This window comes from Leiobunum rupestre, chromosome 11, assembly GCF_980474605.1.
Source record: "Leiobunum rupestre chromosome 11, qqLeiRupe1.1.hap1, whole genome shotgun sequence".
NCBI lineage: Eukaryota > Metazoa > Arthropoda > Arachnida > Opiliones > Sclerosomatidae > Leiobunum > Leiobunum rupestre.
Genome location: NC_143394.1, coordinates 15,403,618 through 15,423,139, shown reverse-complemented (window position 1 = coordinate 15,423,139; position 19,522 = coordinate 15,403,618). Strand labels below are relative to the sequence as shown.

Sequence of the window (19,522 nt, the reverse complement as noted above, 5' to 3'; positions counted from 1 at the left end):
CGATAGCTCAGTTGGTAGAGCGGTGGACTGTAGAGGGCGATTAACAAAGTTATCCATAGGTCGGTGGTTCAAATCCGGCTCGACGGACACTTTTTTCGTCGTTTTTAATATTAAATATTTGAATTTAAATATAATTTCACGCTCCTCATCCGTCGATAGCTCAGTTGGTAGAGCGGTGGACTGTAGAGGGCGGTTAACAAAGTTATCCATAGGTCGCTGGTTCAAATCCGGCTCGACGGACATTATTTACATCGTTTATAATATTAAATAATTGAATTTAAATATAATTTCACTCTCCTCCTCCGTCGATAGCTCAGTTGGTAGAGCGGTGGACTGTAGAGGGCGAGTGGCAGAGTTATCCAGAAGTCGGTGGTTCAAATCGGGCTCGACGGACATTTTTCATTACAACATAATTTAACGCTCCTCATCCGTCGATAGCTCAGTTGGTAGAGCGGTGGACTGTAGAGGGCGATTAACAAAGTTATCCATAGGTCGCTGGTTCAAATCCGGCTCGACGGACATTTTTTGCATCGTTTATAGTATTAAATAATTGAATTTAAATATAATTTAACGCTCTTCATCCGTCGTTAGCTCAGTTGGTAGAGCGGTGGACTGTTGAGGGCGAGTGGCAGAGTTATCCAGAAGTCGGTGGTTCAAATCGGGCTCGACGGACATTTTTCATTACAACTTAATTTAACGCTCCTCATCCGTCGATAGCTCAGTTGGTAGAGCGGTGGACTGTAGAGGGCGATTAACAAAATATCCATAGTTTGCTGGTTGAAATCCGGCTCGACGGACATTTTTTTCATCGTTTATAATATTAATTAATTGAATTAAAATATAAATTCACGCTCCTCATCCGTCGATTGCTCAGTTGGTAGAGCGGTGGACTGTAGAGGGCGATTGACAAAGTTATCCATAGGTCGCTGGTTCAAATCTGGCTCGACGGACATTTTTCATTAAAACATAATTTCACGCTCCTCATCCGTCGATAGCTCAGTTGGTAGAGCGGTGGACTGTAGAGGGCGATTAACAAAGTTATCCATAGGTCGCTGGTTCAAATCCGGCTCGACGGACATTATTTTCATCGTTTATAATATTAAATAATTGAATTTAAATATAATTTCACTCTCCTCAACCGTCGATAGCTCAGTTGGTAGAGCGGTGGACTGTAGAGGGCGAGTGGCAGAGTTATCCAGAAGTCGGTGGTTCAAATCGGGCTCGACGGACATTTTTCATTACAACTTAATTTAACGCTCCTCATCCGTCGATAGCTCAGTTGGTAGAGCGGTGGACTGTAGAGGGCGATTAACAAAATATCCATAGTTTGCTGGTTGAAATCCGGCTCGACGGACATTTTTTTCATCGTTTATAATATTAAATAATTGAATTTAAATATAATTTCACTCTCCTCAACCGTCGATAGCTCAGTTGGTAGAGCGGTGGACTGTAGAGGGCGAGTGGCAGAGTTATCCAGAAGTCGGTGGTTCAAATCGGGCTCGACGGACATTTTTCATTACAACTTAATTTAACGCTCCTCATCCGTCGATAGCTCAGTTGGTAGAGCGGTGGACTGTAGAGGGCGATTAACAAAATATCCATAGTTTGCTGGTTGAAATCCGGCTCGACGGACATTTTTTTCATCGTTTATAATATTAATTAATTGAATTAAAATATAAATTCACGCTCCTCATCCGTCGATAGCTCAATTGGTAGAGCGGTGGACTGTAGAGAGCGATTGACAAAGTTATCCATAGGTCGCTGGTTCAAAACCGGCTCGACGGACATTTTTTTCATTGTTTATAATATTAAATAAATCAATTTCAATATAATTTCACGCTCCTCATCCGTCGATTGCTCAGTTGGTAGAGCGGTGGACTGTAGAGGACGATTGACAAAGTTATCCATAGGTCGCTGGTTCAAAACCGGCTCGACGGACATTTTTTTCATTATTTATAATATTAAATAATTCAATTTAAATATAATTTCACGCTCCTCATCCGTCGATAGCTCAGTTGGTAGAGCGGTGGACTGTAGAGGGCGAGTGACAGAGTTATCCAGAAGTCGGTGGTTCAAATCTGGCTCGACGGACATTTTTATTACAACATAATTTCACGCTCCTCATCCGTCGATAGCGCAGTTGGTAGAGCGGTGGACTGTAGAGGGCGATTAACAAAGTTATCCATAGGTCGCTGGTTCAAATCCGGCTCGACGGACATTTTTCATCGTTTATAATATTAATTAATTGAATTACAACATAATTTCTCGTTTCTCACCCTTCGATAGCTCAGTTGGTAGAGCGGTGGACTGTAGAGGGCGATTGACAAAATTATCCATAGGTCGCTGGTTCAAAACCGGCTCGACGGACATTATTTTCATCGTTTATAATATTAAATAATTGAATTTAAATATAATTTCACTCTCCTCAACCGTCGATAGCTCAGTTGGTAGAGCGGTGGACTGTAGAGGGCGAGTGGCAGAGTTATCCAGAAGTCGGTGGTTCAAATCGGGGTCGACGGACATTTTTCATTACAACATAATTTAACGCTCCTCATCCGTCGATAGCTCAGTTGGTAGAGCGGTGGACTGTAGAGGGCGATTAACAAAGTTATCCATAGGTCGGTGGTTCAAATCCGGCTCGACGGACACTTTTTTCGTCGTTTTTAATATTAAATATTTGAATTTAAATATAATTTCACGCTCCTCATCCGTCGATAGCTCAGTTGGTAGAGCGGTGGACTGTAGAGGGCGGTTAACAAAGTTATCCATAGGTCGCTGGTTCAAATCCGGCTCGACGGACATTATTTTCATCGTTTATAATATTAAATAATTGAATTTAAATATAATTTCACTCTCCTCCTCCGTCGATAGCTCAGTTGGTAGAGCGGTGGACTGTAGAGGGCGAGTGGCAGAGTTATCCAGAAGTCGGTGGTTCAAATCGGGCTCGACGGACATTTTTCATTACAACATAATTTAACGCTCCTCATCCGTCGATAGCTCAGTTGGTAGAGCGGTGGACTGTAGAGGGCGATTAACAAAGTTATCCATAGGTCGCTGGTTCAAATCCGGCTCGACGGACATTTTTTGCATCGTTTATAGTATTAAATAATTGAATTTAAATATAATTTAACGCTCTTCATCCGTCGTTAGCTCAGTTGGTAGAGCAGTGGACTGTAGAGGGCGACTGACAGAGTTATCCAGAAGTCGGTGGTTCAAATCTGGCTCGTCGGACATTTTTCATTACATCATAATTTCACGCTCCTCGTCCATCAATATCTCAGTTGGCAGAGCGGTGGACTGTAGAGGGCGATTAACAAAATATCCATAGTTTGCTGGTTGAAATCCGGCTCGACGGACATTTTTTTCATCGTTTATAATATTAATTAATTGAATTAAAATATAAATTCACGCTCCTCATCCGTCGATTGCTCAGTTGGTAGAGCGGTGGACTGTAGAGGGCGATTGACAAAGTTATCCATAGGTCGCTGGTTCAAATCTGGCTCGACGGACATTTTTCATTAAAACATAATTTCACGCTCCTCATCCGTCGATAGCTCAGTTGGTAGAGCGGTGGACTGTAGAGGGCGATTAACAAAGTTATCCATAGGTCGCTGGTTCAAATCCGGCTCGACGGACATTATTTTCATCGTTTATAATATTAAATAATTGAATTTAAATATAATTTCACTCTCCTCAACCGTCGATAGCTCAGTTGGTAGAGCGGTGGACTGTAGAGGGCGAGTGGCAGAGTTATCCAGAAGTCGGTGGTTCAAATCGGGCTCGACGGACATTTTTCATTACAACTTAATTTAACGCTCCTCATCCGTCGATAGCTCAGTTGGTAGAGCGGTGGACTGTAGAGGGCGATTAACAAAATATCCATAGTTTGCTGGTTGAAATCCGGCTCGACGGACATTTTTTTTATCGTTTATAATATTAAATAATTGAATTTAAATATAATTTCACTCTCCTCAACCGTCGATAGCTCAGTTGGTAGAGCGGTGGACTGTAGAGGGCGAGTGGCAGAGTTATCCAGAAGTCGGTGGTTCAAATCGGGCTCGACGGACATTTTTCATTACAACTTAATTTAACGCTCCTCATCCGTCGATAGCTCAGTTGGTAGAGCGGTGGACTGTAGAGGGCGATTAACAAAATATCCATAGTTTGCTGGTTGAAATCCGGCTCGACGGACATTTTTTTCATCGTTTATAATATTAATTAATTGAATTAAAATATAAATTCACGCTCCTCATCCGTCGATAGCTCAATTGGTAGAGCGGTGGACTGTAGAGAGCGATTGACAAAGTTATCCATAGGTCGCTGGTTCAAAACCGGCTCGACGGACATTTTTTTCATTGTTTATAATATTAAATAAATCAATTTCAATATAATTTCACGCTCCTCATCCGTCGATTGCTCAGTTGGTAGAGCGGTGGACTGTAGAGGACGATTGACAAAGTTATCCATAGGTCGCTGGTTCAAAACCGGCTCGACGGACATTTTTTTCATTATTTATAATATTAAATAATTCAATTTAAATATAATTTCACGCTCCTCATCCGTCGATAGCTCAGTTGGTAGAGCGGTGGACTGTAGAGGGCGAGTGACAGAGTTATCCAGAAGTCGGTGGTTCAAATCTGGCTCGACGGACATTTTTATTACAACATAATTTCACGCTCCTCATCCGTCGATAGCTCAGTTGGTAGAGCGGTGGACTGTAGAGGGCGATTAACAAAGTTATCCATAGGTCGCTGGTTCAAATCCGGCTCGACGGACATTTTTCATCGTTTATAATATTAATTAATTGAATTACAACATAATTTCTCGTTTCTCACCCTTCGATAGCTCAGTTGGTAGAGCGGTGGACTGTAGAGGGCGATTGACAAAATTATCCATAGGTCGCTGGTTCAAAACCGGCTCGACGGACATTTTTTTCATCGTTTATAATATTAAATAATTGAATTTAAATATAATTTCACGCTCCTCATCCGTCGATTGCTCAGTTGGTAGAGCGGTGGACTGTAGAGGGCGATTGACAAAGTTATCCATAGGTCGCTGGTTCAAATCTGGCTCGACGGACATTTTTCATTAAAACATAATTTCACGCTCCTCATCCGTCGATAGCTCAGTTGGTAGAGCGGTGGACTGTAGAGGGCGATTAACAAAGTTATCCATAGATCGCTGGTTCAAATCCGGCTGGACGGACACTTTTTTCGTCGTTTTTAATATTAAATATTTGAATTTAAATATAATTTCACGCTCCTCATCCGTCGATAGCTCAGTTGGTAGAGCGGTGGACTGTAGAGGGCGATTAACAAAGTTATCCATAGGTCGCTGGTTCAAAACCGGCTCGACGGACATTTTTTTCATCGTTTATAATATTAAATAATTGAATTTAAATATAATTTCACGCTCCTCATCCGTCGATTGCTCAGTTGGTAGAGCGGTGGACTGTAGAGGGCGATTAACAAAGTTATCCATAGGTCGGTGGTTCAAATCCGGCTCGACGGGCATTATTTTCATCGTTTATAATATTAAATAATTGAATTTAAATATATTTTCACTTTCCTCAACCGTCGATAGCTCAGTTGGTAGAGCGGTGGACTGTAGAGGGCGAGTGGCAGATTTATCCAGAAGTCGGTGGTTCAAATCGGGCTCGACGGACATTTTTCATTACAACATAATTTAACGCTCCTCATCCGTCGATAGCTCAGTTGGTAGAGCGGTGGACTGTAGAGGGCGAGTGGCAGAGTTATCCAGAAGCCGGTGGTTCAAATCGGGCTCGACGGACATTTTTCATTACAACATAATTTAACGCTCCTCATCCGTCGATAGCTCAGTTGGTAGAGCGGTGGACTGTAGAGGGCGATTAACAAAGTTATCCATAGGTCGCTGGTTCAAATCCGGCTCGACGGACATTATTTTCATCGTTTATAATATTAAATAATTGAATTTAAATATAATTTCACTCTCCTCCTCCGTCGATAGCTCAGTTGGTAGAGCGGTGGACTGTAGAGGGCGAGTGGCAGAGTTATCCAGAAGTCGGTGGTTCAAATCGGGCTCGACGGACATTTTTCATTACAACATAATTTAACGCTCCTCATCCGTCGATAGCTCAGTTGGTAGAGCGGTGGACTGTAGAGGGCGATTAACAAAGTTATCCATAGGTCGCTGGTTCAAATCCGGCTCGACGGACATTTTTTGCATCGTTTATAGTATTAAATAATTGAATTTAAATATAATTTAACGCTCTTCATCCGTCGTTAGCTCAGTTGGTAGAGCGGTGGACTGTAGAGGGCGACTGACAGAGTTATCCAGAAGTCGGTGGTTCAAATCTGGCTCGTCGGACATTTTTCATTACATCATAATTTCACGCTCCTCGTCCATCAATATCTCAGTTGGCAGAGCGGTGGACTGTAGAGGGCGATTAACAAAATATCCATAGTTTGCTGGTTGAAATCCGGCTCGACGGACATTTTTTTCATCGTTTATAATATTAATTAATTGAATTAAAATATAAATTCACGCTCCTCATCCGTCGATTGCTCAGTTGGTAGAGCGGTGGACTGTAGAGGGCGATTGACAAAGTTATCCATAGGTCGCTGGTTCAAATCTGGCTCGACGGACATTTTTCATTAAAACATAATTTCACGCTCCTCATCCGTCGATAGCTCAGTTGGTAGAGCGGTGGACTGTAGAGGGCGATTAACAAAGTTATCCATAGGTCGCTGGTTCAAATCCGGCTCGACGGACATTATTTTCATCGTTTATAATATTAAATAATTGAATTTAAATATAATTTCACTCTCCTCAACCGTCGATAGCTCAGTTGGTAGAGCGGTGGACTGTAGAGGGCGAGTGGCAGAGTTATCCAGAAGTCGGTGGTTCAAATCGGGCTCGACGGACATTTTTCATTACAACTTAATTTAACGCTCCTCATCCGTCGATAGCTCAGTTGGTAGAGCGGTGGACTGTAGAGGGCGATTAACAAAATATCCATAGTTTGCTGGTTGAAATCCGGCTCGACGGACATTTTTTTCATCGTTTATAATATTAAATAATTGAATTTAAATATAATTTCACTCTCCTCAACCGTCGATAGCTCAGTTGGTAGAGCGGTGGACTGTAGAGGGCGAGTGGCAGAGTTATCCAGAAGTCGGTGGTTCAAATCGGGCTCGACGGACATTTTTCATTACAACTTAATTTAACGCTCCTCATCCGTCGATAGCTCAGTTGGTAGAGCGGTGGACTGTAGAGGGCGATTAACAAAATATCCATAGTTTGCTGGTTGAAATCCGGCTCGACGGACATTTTTTTCATCGTTTATAATATTAATTAATTGAATTAAAATATAAATTCACGCTCCTCATCCGTCGATAGCTCAATTGGTAGAGCGGTGGACTGTAGAGAGCGATTGACAAAGTTATCCATAGGTCGCTGGTTCAAAACCGGCTCGACGGACATTTTTTTCATTGTTTATAATATTAAATAAATCAATTTCAATATAATTTCACGCTCCTCATCCGTCGATTGCTCAGTTGGTAGAGCGGTGGACTGTAGAGGACGATTGACAAAGTTATCCATAGGTCGCTGGTTCAAAACCGGCTCGACGGACATTTTTTTCATTATTTATAATATTAAATAATTCAATTTAAATATAATTTCACGCTCCTCATCCGTCGATAGCTCAGTTGGTAGAGCGGTGGACTGTAGAGGGCGAGTGACAGAGTTATCCAGAAGTCGGTGGTTCAAATCTGGCTCGACGGACATTTTTATTACAACATAATTTCACGCTCCTCATCCGTCGATAGCTCAGTTGGTAGAGCGGTGGACTGTAGAGGGCGATTAACAAAGTTATCCATAGGTCGCTGGTTCAAATCCGGCTCGACGGACATTTTTCATCGTTTATAATATTAATTAATTGAATTTAAATATAATTTCACGCTCCTCATCCGTCGATTGCTCAGTTGGTAGAGCGGTGGACTGTAGAGGGCGATTGACAAAGTTATCCATAGGTCGCTGGTTCAAATCTGGCTCGACGGACATTTTTCATTAAAACATAATTTCACGCTCCTCATCCGTCGATAGCTCAGTTGGTAGAGCGGTGGACTGTAGAGGGCGATTAACAAAGTTATCCATAGATCGCTGGTTCAAATCCGGCTGGACGGACACTTTTTTCGTCGTTTTTAATATTAAATATTTGAATTTAAATATAATTTCACGCTCCTCATCCGTCGATAGCTCAGTTGGTAGAGCGGTGGACTGTAGAGGGCGATTAACAAAGTTATCCATAGGTCGCTGGTTCAAAACCGGCTCGACGGACATTTTTTTCATCGTTTATAATATTAAATAATTGAATTTAAATATAATTTCACGCTCCTCATCCGTCGATTGCTCAGTTGGTAGAGCGGTGGACTGTAGAGGGCGATTAACAAAGTTATCCATAGGTCGGTGGTTCAAATCCGGCTCGACGGGCATTATTTTCATCGTTTATAATATTAAATAATTGAATTTAAATATATTTTCACTTTCCTCAACCGTCGATAGCTCAGTTGGTAGAGCGGTGGACTGTAGAGGGCGAGTGGCAGATTTATCCAGAAGTCGGTGGTTCAAATCGGGCTCGACGGACATTTTTCATTACAACATAATTTAACGCTCCTCATCCGTCGATAGCTCAGTTGGTAGAGCGGTGGACTGTAGAGGGCGAGTGGCAGAGTTATCCAGAAGCCGGTGGTTCAAATCGGGCTCGACGGACATTTTTCATTACAACATAATTTAACGTTCCTCATCCGTCGATAGCTCAGTTGGTAGAGCGGTGGACTGTAGAGGGCGATTAACAAAGTTATCCATAGGTCGCTGGTTCAAATCCGGCTCGACGGACATTATTTTCATCGTTTATAATATTAAATAATTGAATTTAAATATAATTTCACTCTCCTCCTCCGTCGATAGCTCAGTTGGTAGAGCGGTGGACTGTAGAGGGCGAGTGGCAGAGTTATCCAGAAGTCGGTGGTTCAAATCGGGCTCGACGGACATTTTTCATTACAACATAATTTAACGCTCCTCATCCGTCGATAGCTCAGTTGGTAGAGCGGTGGACTGTAGAGGGCGATTAACAAAGTTATCCATAGGTCGCTGGTTCAAATCCGGCTCGACGGACATTTTTTGCATCGTTTATAGTATTAAATAATTGAATTTAAATATAATTTAACGCTCTTCATCCGTCGTTAGCTCAGTTGGTAGAGCGGTGGACTGTAGAGGGCGACTGACAGAGTTATCCAGAAGTCGGTGGTTCAAATCTGGCTCGTCGGACATTTTTCATTACATCATAATTTCACGCTCCTCGTCCATCAATATCTCAGTTGGCAGAGCGGTGGACTGTAGAGGGCGATTAACAAAATATCCATAGTTTGCTGGTTGAAATCCGGCTCGACGGACATTTTTTTCATCGTTTATAATATTAATTAATTGAATTAAAATATAAATTCACGCTCCTCATCCGTCGATTGCTCAGTTGGTAGAGCGGTGGACTGTAGAGGGCGATTGACAAAGTTATCCATAGGTCGCTGGTTCAAATCTGGCTCGACGGACATTTTTCATTAAAACATAATTTCACGCTCCTCATCCGTCGATAGCTCAGTTGGTAGAGCGGTGGACTGTAGAGGGCGATTAACAAAGTTATCCATAGGTCGCTGGTTCAAATCCGGCTCGACGGACATTATTTTCATCGTTTATAATATTAAATAATTGAATTTAAATATAATTTCACTCTCCTCAACCGTCGATAGCTCAGTTGGTAGAGCGGTGGACTGTAGAGGGCGAGTGGCAGAGTTATCCAGAAGTCGGTGGTTCAAATCGGGCTCGACGGACATTTTTCATTACAACTTAATTTAACGCTCCTCATCCGTCGATAGCTCAGTTGGTAGAGCGGTGGACTGTAGAGGGCGATTAACAAAATATCCATAGTTTGCTGGTTGAAATCCGGCTCGACGGACATTTTTTTCATCGTTTATAATATTAAATAATTGAATTTAAATATAATTTCACTCTCCTCAACCGTCGATAGCTCAGTTGGTAGAGCGGTGGACTGTAGAGGGCGAGTGGCAGAGTTATCCAGAAGTCGGTGGTTCAAATCGGGCTCGACGGACATTTTTCATTACAACTTAATTTAACGCTCCTCATCCGTCGATAGCTCAGTTGGTAGAGCGGTGGACTGTAGAGGGCGATTAACAAAATATCCATAGTTTGCTGGTTGAAATCCGGCTCGACGGACATTTTTTTCATCGTTTATAATATTAATTAATTGAATTAAAATATAAATTCACGCTCCTCATCCGTCGATAGCTCAATTGGTAGAGCGGTGGACTGTAGAGAGCGATTGACAAAGTTATCCATAGGTCGCTGGTTCAAAACCGGCTCGACGGACATTTTTTTCATTGTTTATAATATTAAATAAATCAATTTCAATATAATTTCACGCTCCTCATCCGTCGATTGCTCAGTTGGTAGAGCGGTGGACTGTAGAGGACGATTGACAAAGTTATCCATAGGTCGCTGGTTCAAAACCGGCTCGACGGACATTTTTTTCATTATTTATAATATTAAATAATTCAATTTAAATATAATTTCACGCTCCTCATCCGTCGATAGCTCAGTTGGTAGAGCGGTGGACTGTAGAGGGCGAGTGACAGAGTTATCCAGAAGTCGGTGGTTCAAATCTGGCTCGACGGACATTTTTATTACAACATAATTTCACGCTCCTCATCCGTCGATAGCTCAGTTGGTAGAGCGGTGGACTGTAGAGGGCGATTAACAAAGTTATCCATAGGTCGCTGGTTCAAATCCGGCTCGACGGACATTTTTCATCGTTTATAATATTAATTAATTGAATTACAACATAATTTCTCGTTTCTCACCCTTCGATAGCTCAGTTGGTAGAGCGGTGGACTGTAGAGGGCGATTGACAAAATTATCCATAGGTCGCTGGTTCAAAACCGGCTCGACGGACATTTTTTTCATCGTTTATAATATTAAATAATTGAATTTAAATATAATTTCACGCTCCTCATCCGTCGATTGCTCAGTTGGTAGAGCGGTGGACTGTAGAGGGCGATTGACAAAGTTATCCATAGGTCGCTGGTTCAAATCTGGCTCGACGGACATTTTTCATTAAAACATAATTTCACGCTCCTCATCCGTCGATAGCTCAGTTGGTAGAGCGGTGGACTGTAGAGGGCGATTAACAAAGTTATCCATAGGTCGCTGGTTCAAATCCGGCTGGACGGACACTTTTTTCGTCGTTTTTAATATTAAATATTTGAATTTAAATATAATTTCACGCTCCTCATCCGTCGATAGCTCAGTTGGTAGAGCGGTGGACTGTAGAGGGCGATTAACAAAGTTATCCATAGGTCGCTGGTTCAAAACCGGCTCGACGGACATTTTTTTCATCGTTTATAATATTAAATAATTGAATTTAAATATAATTTCACGCTCCTCATCCGTCGATTGCTCAGTTGGTAGAGCGGTGGACTGTAGAGGGCGATTAACAAAGTTATCCATAGGTCGGTGGTTCAAATCCGGCTCGACGGGCATTATTTTCATCGTTTATAATATTAAATAATTGAATTTAAATATATTTTCACTTTCCTCAACCGTCGATAGCTCAGTTGGTAGAGCGGTGGACTGTAGAGGGCGAGTGGCAGATTTATCCAGAAGTCGGTGGTTCAAATCGGGCTCGACGGACATTTTTCATTACAACATAATTTAACGCTCCTCATCCGTCGATAGCTCAGTTGGTAGAGCGGTGGACTGTAGAGGGCGAGTGGCAGAGTTATCCAGAAGCCGGTGGTTCAAATCGGGCTCGACGGACATTTTTCATTACAACATAATTTAACGCTCCTCATCCGTCGATAGCTCAGTTGGTAGAGCGGTGGACTGTAGAGGGCGATTAACAAAGTTATCCATAGGTCGCTGGTTCAAATCCGGCTCGACGGACATTTTTTGCATCGTTTATAGTATTAAATAATTGAATTTAAATATTATTTAACGCTCTTCATCCGTCATTAGCTCAGTTGGTAGAGCGGTGGACTGTAGAGGGCGACTGACAGAGTTATCCAGAAGTCGGTGGTTCAAATCTGGCTCGTCGGACATTTTTCATTACATCATAATTTCACGCTCCTCGTCCATCAATATCTCAGTTGGCAGAGCGGTGGACTGTAGAGGGCGATTAACAAAATATCCATAGTTTGCTGGTTGAAATCCGGCTCGACGGACATTTTTTTCATCGTTTATAATATTAATTAATTGAATTAAAATATAAATTCACGCTCCTCATCCGTCGATTGCTCAGTTGGTAGAGCGGTGGACTGTAGAGGGCGATTGACAAAGTTATCCATAGGTCGCTGGTTCAAATCTGGCTCGACGGACATTTTTCATTAAAACATAATTTCACGCTCCTCATCCGTCGATAGCTCAGTTGGTAGAGCGGTGGACTGTAGAGGGCGATTAACAAAGTTATCCATAGGTCGCTGGTTCAAATCCGGCTCGACGGACATTATTTTCATCGTTTATAATATTAAATAATTGAATTTAAATATAATTTCACTCTCCTCAACCGTCGATAGCTCAGTTGGTAGAGCGGTGGACTGTAGAGGGCGATTGACAAAGTTATCCATAGGTCGCTGGTTCAAAACCGGCTCGACGGACATTTTTTTCATTATTTATAATATTAAATAATTCAATTTAAATATAATTTCACGCTCCTCATCCGTCGATAGCTCAGTTGGTAGAGCGGTGGACTGTAGAGGGCGAGTGACAGAGTTATCCAGAAGTCGGTGGTTCAAATCTGGCTCGATGGCCATTTTTATTACAACATAACTTCACGCTCCACATCCGTCGATAGCTCAGTTGGTAGAGCGGTGGACTGTAGAGGGCGATTAACAAAGTTATCCATAGGTCGCTGGTTCAAATCCGGCTCGACGGACATTTTTCATCGTTTATAATATTAATTAATTGAATTACAACATAATTTCTCGTTCCTCACCCTTCGATAGCTCAGTTGGTAGAGCGGTGGACTGTAGAGGGCGAGTGACAGAGTTATCCATAGGTCGGTGTTTCAAATCCGGCTCGACGGATATTTTTTTCGTCGTTTATAATATTAAATAATTGAATTTAAATATAATTTAAAGCTCCTCATCCGTCGTTAGCTCAGTCGGTAGAGCGGTGGACTGTAGAGGGCGAGTGACAGAGTTATCCATAGGTCGGTGGTTCAAATCCGGCTCGACGGACACTTTTTTAGTCGTTTTTAATATTAAATATTTGAATTTAAATATAATTTCACGCTCCTCATCCGTCGATAGCTCAGTTGGTAGAGCGGTGGACTGTAGAGGGCGATTAACAAAGTTATCCATAGGTCGCTGGTTCAAATCCGGCTCGACGGACATTATTTTCATCGTTTATAATATTAAATAATTGAATTTAAATATAATTTCACTTTCCTCAACAGTCGATAGCTCAGTTGGTAGAGCGGTGGACTGTAGAGGGCGATTAACAAAGTTATCCATAGGTCGCTGGTTCAAAACCGGCTCGACGGACATTTTTTTCATCGTTTATAATATTAAATAATTGAATTTAAATATAATTTCACGCTCCTCATCCGTCGATTGCTCAGTTGGTAGAGCGGTGGACTGTAGAGGGCGATTGACAAAGTTATCCATAGGTTGCTGGTTCAAATCTGGCTCGACGAACATTTTTCATTACAACATAATTTCACGTTCCTCATCCGTCGATAGCTCAGTTGGTAGAGCGGTGGACTGTAGAGGGCGAGTGGCAGAGTTATCCAGAAGTCGGTGGTTCAAATCGGGCTCGACGGACATTTTTCATTACAACTTAATTTAACGCTCCTCATCCGTCGATAGCTCAGTTGGTAGAGCGGTGGACTGTAGAGGGCGATTAACAAAATATCCATAGTTTGCTGGTTGAAATCCGGCTCGACGGACATTTTTTTCATCGTTTATAATATTAATTAATTGAATTAAAATATAAATTCACGCTCCTCATCCGTCGATAGCTCAATTGGTAGAGCGGTGGACTGTAGAGAGCGATTGACAAAGTTATCCATCGGTCGCTGGTTCAAAACCGGCTCGACGGACATTTTTTTCATTGTTTATAATATTAAATAAATCAATTTCAATATAATTTCACGCTCCTCATCCGTCGATTGCTTAGTTGGTAGAGCGGTGGACTGTAGAGGGCGAGTGACAGAGTTATCCAGAAGTCGGTGGTTCAAATCTGGCTCGATGGACATTTTTATTACAACATAACTTCACGCTCCTCATCCGTCGATAGCTCAGTTGGTAGAGCGGTGGACTGTAGAGGGCGATTAACAAAGTTATCCATAGGTCGCTGGTTCAAATCCGGCTCGACGGACATTTTTCATCGTTTATAATATTAATTAATTGAATTACAACATAATTTCTCGTTTCTCACCCTTCGATAGCTCAGTTGGTAGAGCGGTGGACTGTAGAGGGCGATTGACAAAATTATCCATAGGTCGCTGGTTCAAAACCGGCTCGACGGACATTTTTTTCATCGTTTATAATATTAAATAATTGAATTTAAATATAATTTCACGCTCCTCATCCGTCGATAGCTCATTTGGTAGAGCGGTGGACTGTAGAGGGCGATTAACAAAGTTATCCATAGGTCGCTGGTTCAAATCCGGCTCGACGGACATTATTTTCATCGTTTATAATATTAAATAATTGAATTTAAATATAATTTCACTTTCCTCAACAGTCGATAGCTCAGTTGGTAGAGCGGTGGACTGTAGAGGGCGATTAACAAAGTTATCCATAGGTCGCTGGTTCAAAACCGGCTCGACGGACATTTTTTTCATCGTTTATAATATTAAATAATTGAATTTAAATATAATTTCACGCTCCTCATCCGTCGATTGCTCAGTTGGTAGAGCGGTGGACTGTAGAGGGCGATTGACAAAGTTATCCATAGGTTGCTGGTTCAAATCTGGCTCGACGAACATTTTTCATTACAACATAATTTCACGCTCCTCATCCGTCGATAGCTCAGTTGGTAGAGCGGTGGACTGTAGAGGGCGATTAACAAAGTTATCCATAGGTCGCTGGTTCAAATCCGGCTCGACGGACATTATTTTCATCGTTTATAATATTAAATAATTGAATTTAAATATAATTTCACTCTCCTCAACCGTCGATAGCTCAGTTGGTAGAGCGGTGGACTGTAGAGGGCGAGTGGCAGAGTTATCCAGAAGTCGGTGGTTCAAATCGGGCTCGACGGACATTTTTCATTACAACTTAATTTAACGCTCCTCATCCGTCGATAGCTCAGTTGGTAGAGCGGTGGACTGTAGAGGGCGATTAACAAAATATCCATAGTTTGCTGGTTGAAATCCGGCTCGACGGACATTTTTTTCATCGTTTATAATATTAATTAATTGAATTAAAATATAAATTCACGCTCCTCATCCGTCGATAGCTCAATTGGTAGAGCGGTGGACTGTAGAGAGCGATTGACAAAGTTATCCATCGGTCGCTGGTTCAAAACCGGCTCGACGGACATTTTTTTCATTGTTTATAATATTAAATAAATCAATTTCAATATAATTTCACGCTCCTCATCCGTCGATTGCTCAGTTGGTAGAGCGGTGGACTGTAGAGGGCGATTGACAAAGTTATCCATAGGTCGCTGGTTCAAAACCGCCTCGACGGACATTTTTTTTATTATTTATAATATTAAATAATTCAATTTAAATATAATTTCACGCTCCTCATCCGTCGATAGCTCAGTTGGTAGAGCGGTGGACTGTAGAGGGCGAGTGACAGAGTTATCCAGAAGTCGGTGGTTCAAATCTGGCTCGATGGACATTTTTATTACAACATAACTTCACGCTCCTCATCCGTCGATAGCTCAGTTGGTAGAGCGGTGGACTGTAGAGGGCGATTAACAAAGTTATCCATAGGTCGCTGGTTCAAAACCGCCTCGACGGACATTTTTTTTATTATTTATAATATTAAATAATTCAATTTAAATATAATTTCACGCTCCTCATCCGTCGATAGCTCAGTTGGTAGAGCGGTGGACTGTAGAGGGCGAGTGACAGAGTTATCCAGAAGTCGGTGGTTCAAATCTGGCTCGATGGACATTTTTATTACAACATAACTTCACGCTCCTCATCCGTCGATAGCTCAGTTGGTAGAGCGGTGGACTGTAGAGGGCGATTAACAAAGTTATCCATAGGTCGCTGGTTCAAATCCGGCTCGACGGACATTTTTCATCGTTTATAATATTAATTAATTGAATTACAACATAATTTCTCGTTTCTCACCCTTCGATAGCTCAGTTGGTAGAGCGGTGGACTGTAGAGGGCGATTGACAAAATTATCCATAGGTCGCTGGTTCAAAACCGGCTCGACGGACATTTTTTTCATCGTTTATAATATTAAATAATTGAATTTAAATATAATTTCACGCTCCTCATCCGTCGATAGCTCATTTGGTAGAGCGGTGGACTGTAGAGGGCGATTAACAAAGTTATCCATAGGTCGCTGGTTCAAATCCGACTCGACGGACATTATTTTCATCGTTTATAATATTAAATAATTGAATTTAAATATAATATCACTCTCCTCAACCGTCGATAGCTCAGTTGGTAGAGCGGTGGACTGTAGAGGGCGAGTGGCAGAGTTATCCAGAAGTCGGTGGTTCAAATCTGGCTCGACGGACATTTTTTTCATTATTTATAATATTAAATAATTCAATTTAAATATAATTTCACGCTCCTCATCCGTCGATAGCTCAGTTGGTAGAGCGGTGGACTGTAGAGGGCGAGTGACAGAGTTATCCAGAAGTCGGTGGTTCAAATCTGGCTCGATGGACATTTTTATTACAACATAACTTCACGCTCCTCATCCGTCGATAGCTCAGTTGGTAGAGCGGTGGACTGTAGAGGGCGATTGACAAAATTATCCATAGGTCGCTGGTTCAAAACCGGCTCGACGGACATTTTTTTCATCGTTTATAATATTAAATAATTGAATTTAAATATAATTTCACGCTCCTCATCCGTCGATAGCTCATTTGGTAGAGCGGTGGACTGTAGAGGGCGATTAACAAAGTTATCCATAGGTCGCTGGTTCAAATCCGACTCGACGGACATTATTTTCATCGTTTATAATATTAAATAATTGAATTTAAATATAATATCACTCTCCTCAACCGTCGATAGCTCAGTTGGTAGAGCGGTGGACTGTAGAGGGCGAGTGGCAGAGTTATCCAGAAGTCGGTGGTTCAAATCTGGCTCGACGGACATTTTTTTCATTATTTATAATATTAAATAATTCAATTTAAATATAATTTCACGCTCCTCATCCGTCGATAGCTCAGTTGGTAGAGCGGTGGACTGTAGAGGGCGATTAACAAAGTTATCCATAGGTCGCTGGTTCAAATCCGGCTCGACGGACATTTTTCATCGTTTATAATATTAATTAATTGAATTACAACATAATTTCTCGTTTCTTACACTTCGATAGCTCAGTTGGTAGAGCGGTGGACTGTAGAGGGCGATTGACAAAATTATCCATAGGTCGCTGGTTCAAAACCGGCTCGACGGACATTTTTTTCATCGTTTATAAAATTAAATAATTGAATTTAAATATAATTTCACGCTCCTCATCCGTCGATTGCTCAGTTGGTAGAGCGGTGGACTGTAGAGGGCGATTGACAAAGTTATCCATAGGTCGCTGGTTCAAATCTGGCTCGACGGACATTTTTCATTAAAACATAATTTCACGCTCCTCATCCGTCGATAGCTCAGTTGGTAGAGCGGTGGACTGTAGAGGGCGATTAACAAAGTTATCCATAGATCGCTGGTTCAAATCCGGCTGGACGGACACTTTTTTCGTCGTTTTTAATATTAAATATTTGAATTTAAATATAATTTCACGCTCCTCATCCGTCGATAGCTCAGTTGGTAGAGCGGTGGACTGTAGAGGGCGATTAACAAAGTTATCCATAGGTCGCTGGTTCAAAACCGGCTCGACGGACATTTTTTTCATCGTTTATAATATTAAATAATTGAATTTAAATATAATTTCACGCTCCTCATCCGTCGATTGCTCAGTTGGTAGAGCGGTGGACTGTGGAGGGCGATTAACAAAGTTATCCATAGGTCGGTGGTTCAAATCCGGCTCGACGGGCATTATTTTCATCGTTTATAATATTAAATAATTGAATTTAAATATATTTTCACTCTCCTCAACCGTCGATAGCTCAGTTGGTAGAGCGGTGGACTGTAGAGGGCGAGTGGCAGATTTATCCAGAAGTCGGTGGTTCAAATCGGGCTCGGCGGACATTTTTCATTACAACATAATTTAACGCTCCTCATCCGTCGATAGCTCAGTTGGTAGAGCGGTGGACTGTAGAGGGCGAGTGGCAGAGTTATCCAGAAGTCGGTGGTTCATATCGGGCTCGACGGACATTTTTCATTACAACATAATTTAACGCTCCTCATCCGTCGATAGCTCAGTTGGTAGAGCGGTGGACTGTAGAGGGCGATTAACAAAGTTATCCATAGGTCGCTGGTTCAAATCCGGCTCGACGGACATTTTTTGCATCGTTTATAGTATTAAATAATTGAATTTAAATATTATTTAACGCTCTTCATCCGTCGTTAGCTCAGTTGGTAGAGCGGTGGACTGTAGAGGGCGACTGACAGAGTTATCCAGAAGTCGGTGGTTCAAATCTGGCTCGTCGGACATTTTTCATTACATCATAATTTCACGCTCCTCGTCCATCAATATCTCAGTTGGCAGAGCGGTGGACTGTAGAGGGCGATTAACAAAATATCCATAGTTTGCTGGTTGAAATCCGGCTCGACGGACATTTTTTTCATCGTTTATAATATTAATTAATTGAATTAAAATATAAATTCACGCTCCTCATCCGTCGATTGCTCAGTTGGTAGAGCGGTGGACTGTAGAGGGCGATTGACAAAGTTATCCATAGGTCGCTGTTTCAAATCTGGCTCGACGGACATTTTTCATTAAAACATAATTTCACGCTCCTCATCCGTCGATAGCTCAGTTGGTAGAGCGGTGGACTGTAGAGGGCGATTAACAAAGTTATCCATAGGTCGCTGGTTCAAATCCGGCTCGACGGACATTATTTTCATCGTTTATAATATTAAATAATTGAATTTAAATATAATTTCACTCTCCTCAACCGTCGATAGCTCAGTTGGTAGAGCGGTGGACTGTAGAGGGCGAGTGGCAGAGTTATCCAGAAGTCGGTGGTTCAAATCGGGCTCGACGGACATTTTTCATTACAACATAATTTAACGCTCCTCATCCGTCGATAGCTCAGTTGGTAGAGCGGTGGACTGTAGAGGGCGATTAACAAAGTTATCCATAGGTCGCTGGTTCAAATCCGGCTCGACGGACATTTTTTGCATCGTTTATAGTATTAAATAATTGAATTTAAATAT

At 41.8% G+C, this 19,522-nt stretch overlaps 38 non-coding genes across 38 annotated transcripts; all 38 read left to right on the top strand.

Moving 5' to 3' along the window:
- The first annotated feature begins 149 nt into the window (after positions 1–149).
- On the top strand, positions 150–240 carry TRNAY-GUA (transfer RNA tyrosine (anticodon GUA)). The gene is given in 2 exon segments: positions 150–186; positions 205–240. It is a non-coding gene; the product is annotated as a tRNA-Tyr (tRNA).
- Positions 241–428: 188 nt separating this feature from the next.
- TRNAY-GUA (transfer RNA tyrosine (anticodon GUA)) lies at positions 429–519 on the top strand. The gene is given in 2 exon segments: positions 429–465; positions 484–519. It is a non-coding gene; the product is annotated as a tRNA-Tyr (tRNA).
- A 466-nt stretch (positions 520–985) lies between these two features.
- Positions 986–1,076, top strand: TRNAY-GUA (transfer RNA tyrosine (anticodon GUA)). The gene is given in 2 exon segments: positions 986–1,022; positions 1,041–1,076. It is a non-coding gene; the product is annotated as a tRNA-Tyr (tRNA).
- A 618-nt stretch (positions 1,077–1,694) lies between these two features.
- On the top strand, positions 1,695–1,785 carry TRNAY-GUA (transfer RNA tyrosine (anticodon GUA)). Its single transcript is given in 2 exon segments — positions 1,695–1,731; positions 1,750–1,785. It is a non-coding gene; the product is annotated as a tRNA-Tyr (tRNA).
- Positions 1,786–2,708: 923 nt separating this feature from the next.
- On the top strand, positions 2,709–2,799 carry TRNAY-GUA (transfer RNA tyrosine (anticodon GUA)). The gene is given in 2 exon segments: positions 2,709–2,745; positions 2,764–2,799. It is a non-coding gene; the product is annotated as a tRNA-Tyr (tRNA).
- Positions 2,800–2,987: 188 nt separating this feature from the next.
- TRNAY-GUA (transfer RNA tyrosine (anticodon GUA)) lies at positions 2,988–3,078 on the top strand. Its single transcript is given in 2 exon segments — positions 2,988–3,024; positions 3,043–3,078. It is a non-coding gene; the product is annotated as a tRNA-Tyr (tRNA).
- Positions 3,079–3,544: 466 nt separating this feature from the next.
- Positions 3,545–3,635, top strand: TRNAY-GUA (transfer RNA tyrosine (anticodon GUA)). The gene is given in 2 exon segments: positions 3,545–3,581; positions 3,600–3,635. It is a non-coding gene; the product is annotated as a tRNA-Tyr (tRNA).
- A 618-nt stretch (positions 3,636–4,253) lies between these two features.
- On the top strand, positions 4,254–4,344 carry TRNAY-GUA (transfer RNA tyrosine (anticodon GUA)). Its single transcript is given in 2 exon segments — positions 4,254–4,290; positions 4,309–4,344. It is a non-coding gene; the product is annotated as a tRNA-Tyr (tRNA).
- Positions 4,345–4,684: 340 nt separating this feature from the next.
- Positions 4,685–4,775, top strand: TRNAY-GUA (transfer RNA tyrosine (anticodon GUA)). Its single transcript is given in 2 exon segments — positions 4,685–4,721; positions 4,740–4,775. It is a non-coding gene; the product is annotated as a tRNA-Tyr (tRNA).
- A 492-nt stretch (positions 4,776–5,267) lies between these two features.
- On the top strand, positions 5,268–5,358 carry TRNAY-GUA (transfer RNA tyrosine (anticodon GUA)). Its single transcript is given in 2 exon segments — positions 5,268–5,304; positions 5,323–5,358. It is a non-coding gene; the product is annotated as a tRNA-Tyr (tRNA).
- Positions 5,359–5,825: 467 nt separating this feature from the next.
- On the top strand, positions 5,826–5,916 carry TRNAY-GUA (transfer RNA tyrosine (anticodon GUA)). The gene is given in 2 exon segments: positions 5,826–5,862; positions 5,881–5,916. It is a non-coding gene; the product is annotated as a tRNA-Tyr (tRNA).
- Positions 5,917–6,104: 188 nt separating this feature from the next.
- On the top strand, positions 6,105–6,195 carry TRNAY-GUA (transfer RNA tyrosine (anticodon GUA)). The gene is given in 2 exon segments: positions 6,105–6,141; positions 6,160–6,195. It is a non-coding gene; the product is annotated as a tRNA-Tyr (tRNA).
- A 466-nt stretch (positions 6,196–6,661) lies between these two features.
- On the top strand, positions 6,662–6,752 carry TRNAY-GUA (transfer RNA tyrosine (anticodon GUA)). Its single transcript is given in 2 exon segments — positions 6,662–6,698; positions 6,717–6,752. It is a non-coding gene; the product is annotated as a tRNA-Tyr (tRNA).
- Positions 6,753–7,370: 618 nt separating this feature from the next.
- Positions 7,371–7,461, top strand: TRNAY-GUA (transfer RNA tyrosine (anticodon GUA)). The gene is given in 2 exon segments: positions 7,371–7,407; positions 7,426–7,461. It is a non-coding gene; the product is annotated as a tRNA-Tyr (tRNA).
- A 340-nt stretch (positions 7,462–7,801) lies between these two features.
- TRNAY-GUA (transfer RNA tyrosine (anticodon GUA)) lies at positions 7,802–7,892 on the top strand. Its single transcript is given in 2 exon segments — positions 7,802–7,838; positions 7,857–7,892. It is a non-coding gene; the product is annotated as a tRNA-Tyr (tRNA).
- A 339-nt stretch (positions 7,893–8,231) lies between these two features.
- Positions 8,232–8,322, top strand: TRNAY-GUA (transfer RNA tyrosine (anticodon GUA)). Its single transcript is given in 2 exon segments — positions 8,232–8,268; positions 8,287–8,322. It is a non-coding gene; the product is annotated as a tRNA-Tyr (tRNA).
- Positions 8,323–8,789: 467 nt separating this feature from the next.
- On the top strand, positions 8,790–8,880 carry TRNAY-GUA (transfer RNA tyrosine (anticodon GUA)). Its single transcript is given in 2 exon segments — positions 8,790–8,826; positions 8,845–8,880. It is a non-coding gene; the product is annotated as a tRNA-Tyr (tRNA).
- A 188-nt stretch (positions 8,881–9,068) lies between these two features.
- Positions 9,069–9,159, top strand: TRNAY-GUA (transfer RNA tyrosine (anticodon GUA)). Its single transcript is given in 2 exon segments — positions 9,069–9,105; positions 9,124–9,159. It is a non-coding gene; the product is annotated as a tRNA-Tyr (tRNA).
- A 466-nt stretch (positions 9,160–9,625) lies between these two features.
- On the top strand, positions 9,626–9,716 carry TRNAY-GUA (transfer RNA tyrosine (anticodon GUA)). Its single transcript is given in 2 exon segments — positions 9,626–9,662; positions 9,681–9,716. It is a non-coding gene; the product is annotated as a tRNA-Tyr (tRNA).
- A 618-nt stretch (positions 9,717–10,334) lies between these two features.
- Positions 10,335–10,425, top strand: TRNAY-GUA (transfer RNA tyrosine (anticodon GUA)). The gene is given in 2 exon segments: positions 10,335–10,371; positions 10,390–10,425. It is a non-coding gene; the product is annotated as a tRNA-Tyr (tRNA).
- A 340-nt stretch (positions 10,426–10,765) lies between these two features.
- Positions 10,766–10,856, top strand: TRNAY-GUA (transfer RNA tyrosine (anticodon GUA)). The gene is given in 2 exon segments: positions 10,766–10,802; positions 10,821–10,856. It is a non-coding gene; the product is annotated as a tRNA-Tyr (tRNA).
- A 339-nt stretch (positions 10,857–11,195) lies between these two features.
- Positions 11,196–11,286, top strand: TRNAY-GUA (transfer RNA tyrosine (anticodon GUA)). Its single transcript is given in 2 exon segments — positions 11,196–11,232; positions 11,251–11,286. It is a non-coding gene; the product is annotated as a tRNA-Tyr (tRNA).
- A 62-nt stretch (positions 11,287–11,348) lies between these two features.
- Positions 11,349–11,439, top strand: TRNAY-GUA (transfer RNA tyrosine (anticodon GUA)). The gene is given in 2 exon segments: positions 11,349–11,385; positions 11,404–11,439. It is a non-coding gene; the product is annotated as a tRNA-Tyr (tRNA).
- A 467-nt stretch (positions 11,440–11,906) lies between these two features.
- TRNAY-GUA (transfer RNA tyrosine (anticodon GUA)) lies at positions 11,907–11,997 on the top strand. The gene is given in 2 exon segments: positions 11,907–11,943; positions 11,962–11,997. It is a non-coding gene; the product is annotated as a tRNA-Tyr (tRNA).
- A 466-nt stretch (positions 11,998–12,463) lies between these two features.
- On the top strand, positions 12,464–12,554 carry TRNAY-GUA (transfer RNA tyrosine (anticodon GUA)). The gene is given in 2 exon segments: positions 12,464–12,500; positions 12,519–12,554. It is a non-coding gene; the product is annotated as a tRNA-Tyr (tRNA).
- A 62-nt stretch (positions 12,555–12,616) lies between these two features.
- On the top strand, positions 12,617–12,707 carry TRNAY-GUA (transfer RNA tyrosine (anticodon GUA)). The gene is given in 2 exon segments: positions 12,617–12,653; positions 12,672–12,707. It is a non-coding gene; the product is annotated as a tRNA-Tyr (tRNA).
- A 187-nt stretch (positions 12,708–12,894) lies between these two features.
- On the top strand, positions 12,895–12,985 carry TRNAY-GUA (transfer RNA tyrosine (anticodon GUA)). The gene is given in 2 exon segments: positions 12,895–12,931; positions 12,950–12,985. It is a non-coding gene; the product is annotated as a tRNA-Tyr (tRNA).
- Positions 12,986–13,351: 366 nt separating this feature from the next.
- TRNAY-GUA (transfer RNA tyrosine (anticodon GUA)) lies at positions 13,352–13,442 on the top strand. Its single transcript is given in 2 exon segments — positions 13,352–13,388; positions 13,407–13,442. It is a non-coding gene; the product is annotated as a tRNA-Tyr (tRNA).
- An 897-nt stretch (positions 13,443–14,339) lies between these two features.
- TRNAY-GUA (transfer RNA tyrosine (anticodon GUA)) lies at positions 14,340–14,430 on the top strand. The gene is given in 2 exon segments: positions 14,340–14,376; positions 14,395–14,430. It is a non-coding gene; the product is annotated as a tRNA-Tyr (tRNA).
- A 645-nt stretch (positions 14,431–15,075) lies between these two features.
- Positions 15,076–15,166, top strand: TRNAY-GUA (transfer RNA tyrosine (anticodon GUA)). Its single transcript is given in 2 exon segments — positions 15,076–15,112; positions 15,131–15,166. It is a non-coding gene; the product is annotated as a tRNA-Tyr (tRNA).
- A 1,049-nt stretch (positions 15,167–16,215) lies between these two features.
- On the top strand, positions 16,216–16,306 carry TRNAY-GUA (transfer RNA tyrosine (anticodon GUA)). The gene is given in 2 exon segments: positions 16,216–16,252; positions 16,271–16,306. It is a non-coding gene; the product is annotated as a tRNA-Tyr (tRNA).
- A 644-nt stretch (positions 16,307–16,950) lies between these two features.
- TRNAY-GUA (transfer RNA tyrosine (anticodon GUA)) lies at positions 16,951–17,041 on the top strand. The gene is given in 2 exon segments: positions 16,951–16,987; positions 17,006–17,041. It is a non-coding gene; the product is annotated as a tRNA-Tyr (tRNA).
- Positions 17,042–17,409: 368 nt separating this feature from the next.
- Positions 17,410–17,500, top strand: TRNAY-GUA (transfer RNA tyrosine (anticodon GUA)). Its single transcript is given in 2 exon segments — positions 17,410–17,446; positions 17,465–17,500. It is a non-coding gene; the product is annotated as a tRNA-Tyr (tRNA).
- A 492-nt stretch (positions 17,501–17,992) lies between these two features.
- Positions 17,993–18,083, top strand: TRNAY-GUA (transfer RNA tyrosine (anticodon GUA)). Its single transcript is given in 2 exon segments — positions 17,993–18,029; positions 18,048–18,083. It is a non-coding gene; the product is annotated as a tRNA-Tyr (tRNA).
- Positions 18,084–18,145: 62 nt separating this feature from the next.
- TRNAH-GUG (transfer RNA histidin (anticodon GUG)) lies at positions 18,146–18,236 on the top strand. Its single transcript is given in 2 exon segments — positions 18,146–18,182; positions 18,201–18,236. It is a non-coding gene; the product is annotated as a tRNA-His (tRNA).
- A 314-nt stretch (positions 18,237–18,550) lies between these two features.
- On the top strand, positions 18,551–18,641 carry TRNAY-GUA (transfer RNA tyrosine (anticodon GUA)). The gene is given in 2 exon segments: positions 18,551–18,587; positions 18,606–18,641. It is a non-coding gene; the product is annotated as a tRNA-Tyr (tRNA).
- A 466-nt stretch (positions 18,642–19,107) lies between these two features.
- TRNAY-GUA (transfer RNA tyrosine (anticodon GUA)) lies at positions 19,108–19,198 on the top strand. The gene is given in 2 exon segments: positions 19,108–19,144; positions 19,163–19,198. It is a non-coding gene; the product is annotated as a tRNA-Tyr (tRNA).
- Positions 19,199–19,386: 188 nt separating this feature from the next.
- Positions 19,387–19,477, top strand: TRNAY-GUA (transfer RNA tyrosine (anticodon GUA)). The gene is given in 2 exon segments: positions 19,387–19,423; positions 19,442–19,477. It is a non-coding gene; the product is annotated as a tRNA-Tyr (tRNA).
- The last annotated feature ends 45 nt before the right edge of the window (positions 19,478–19,522 follow it).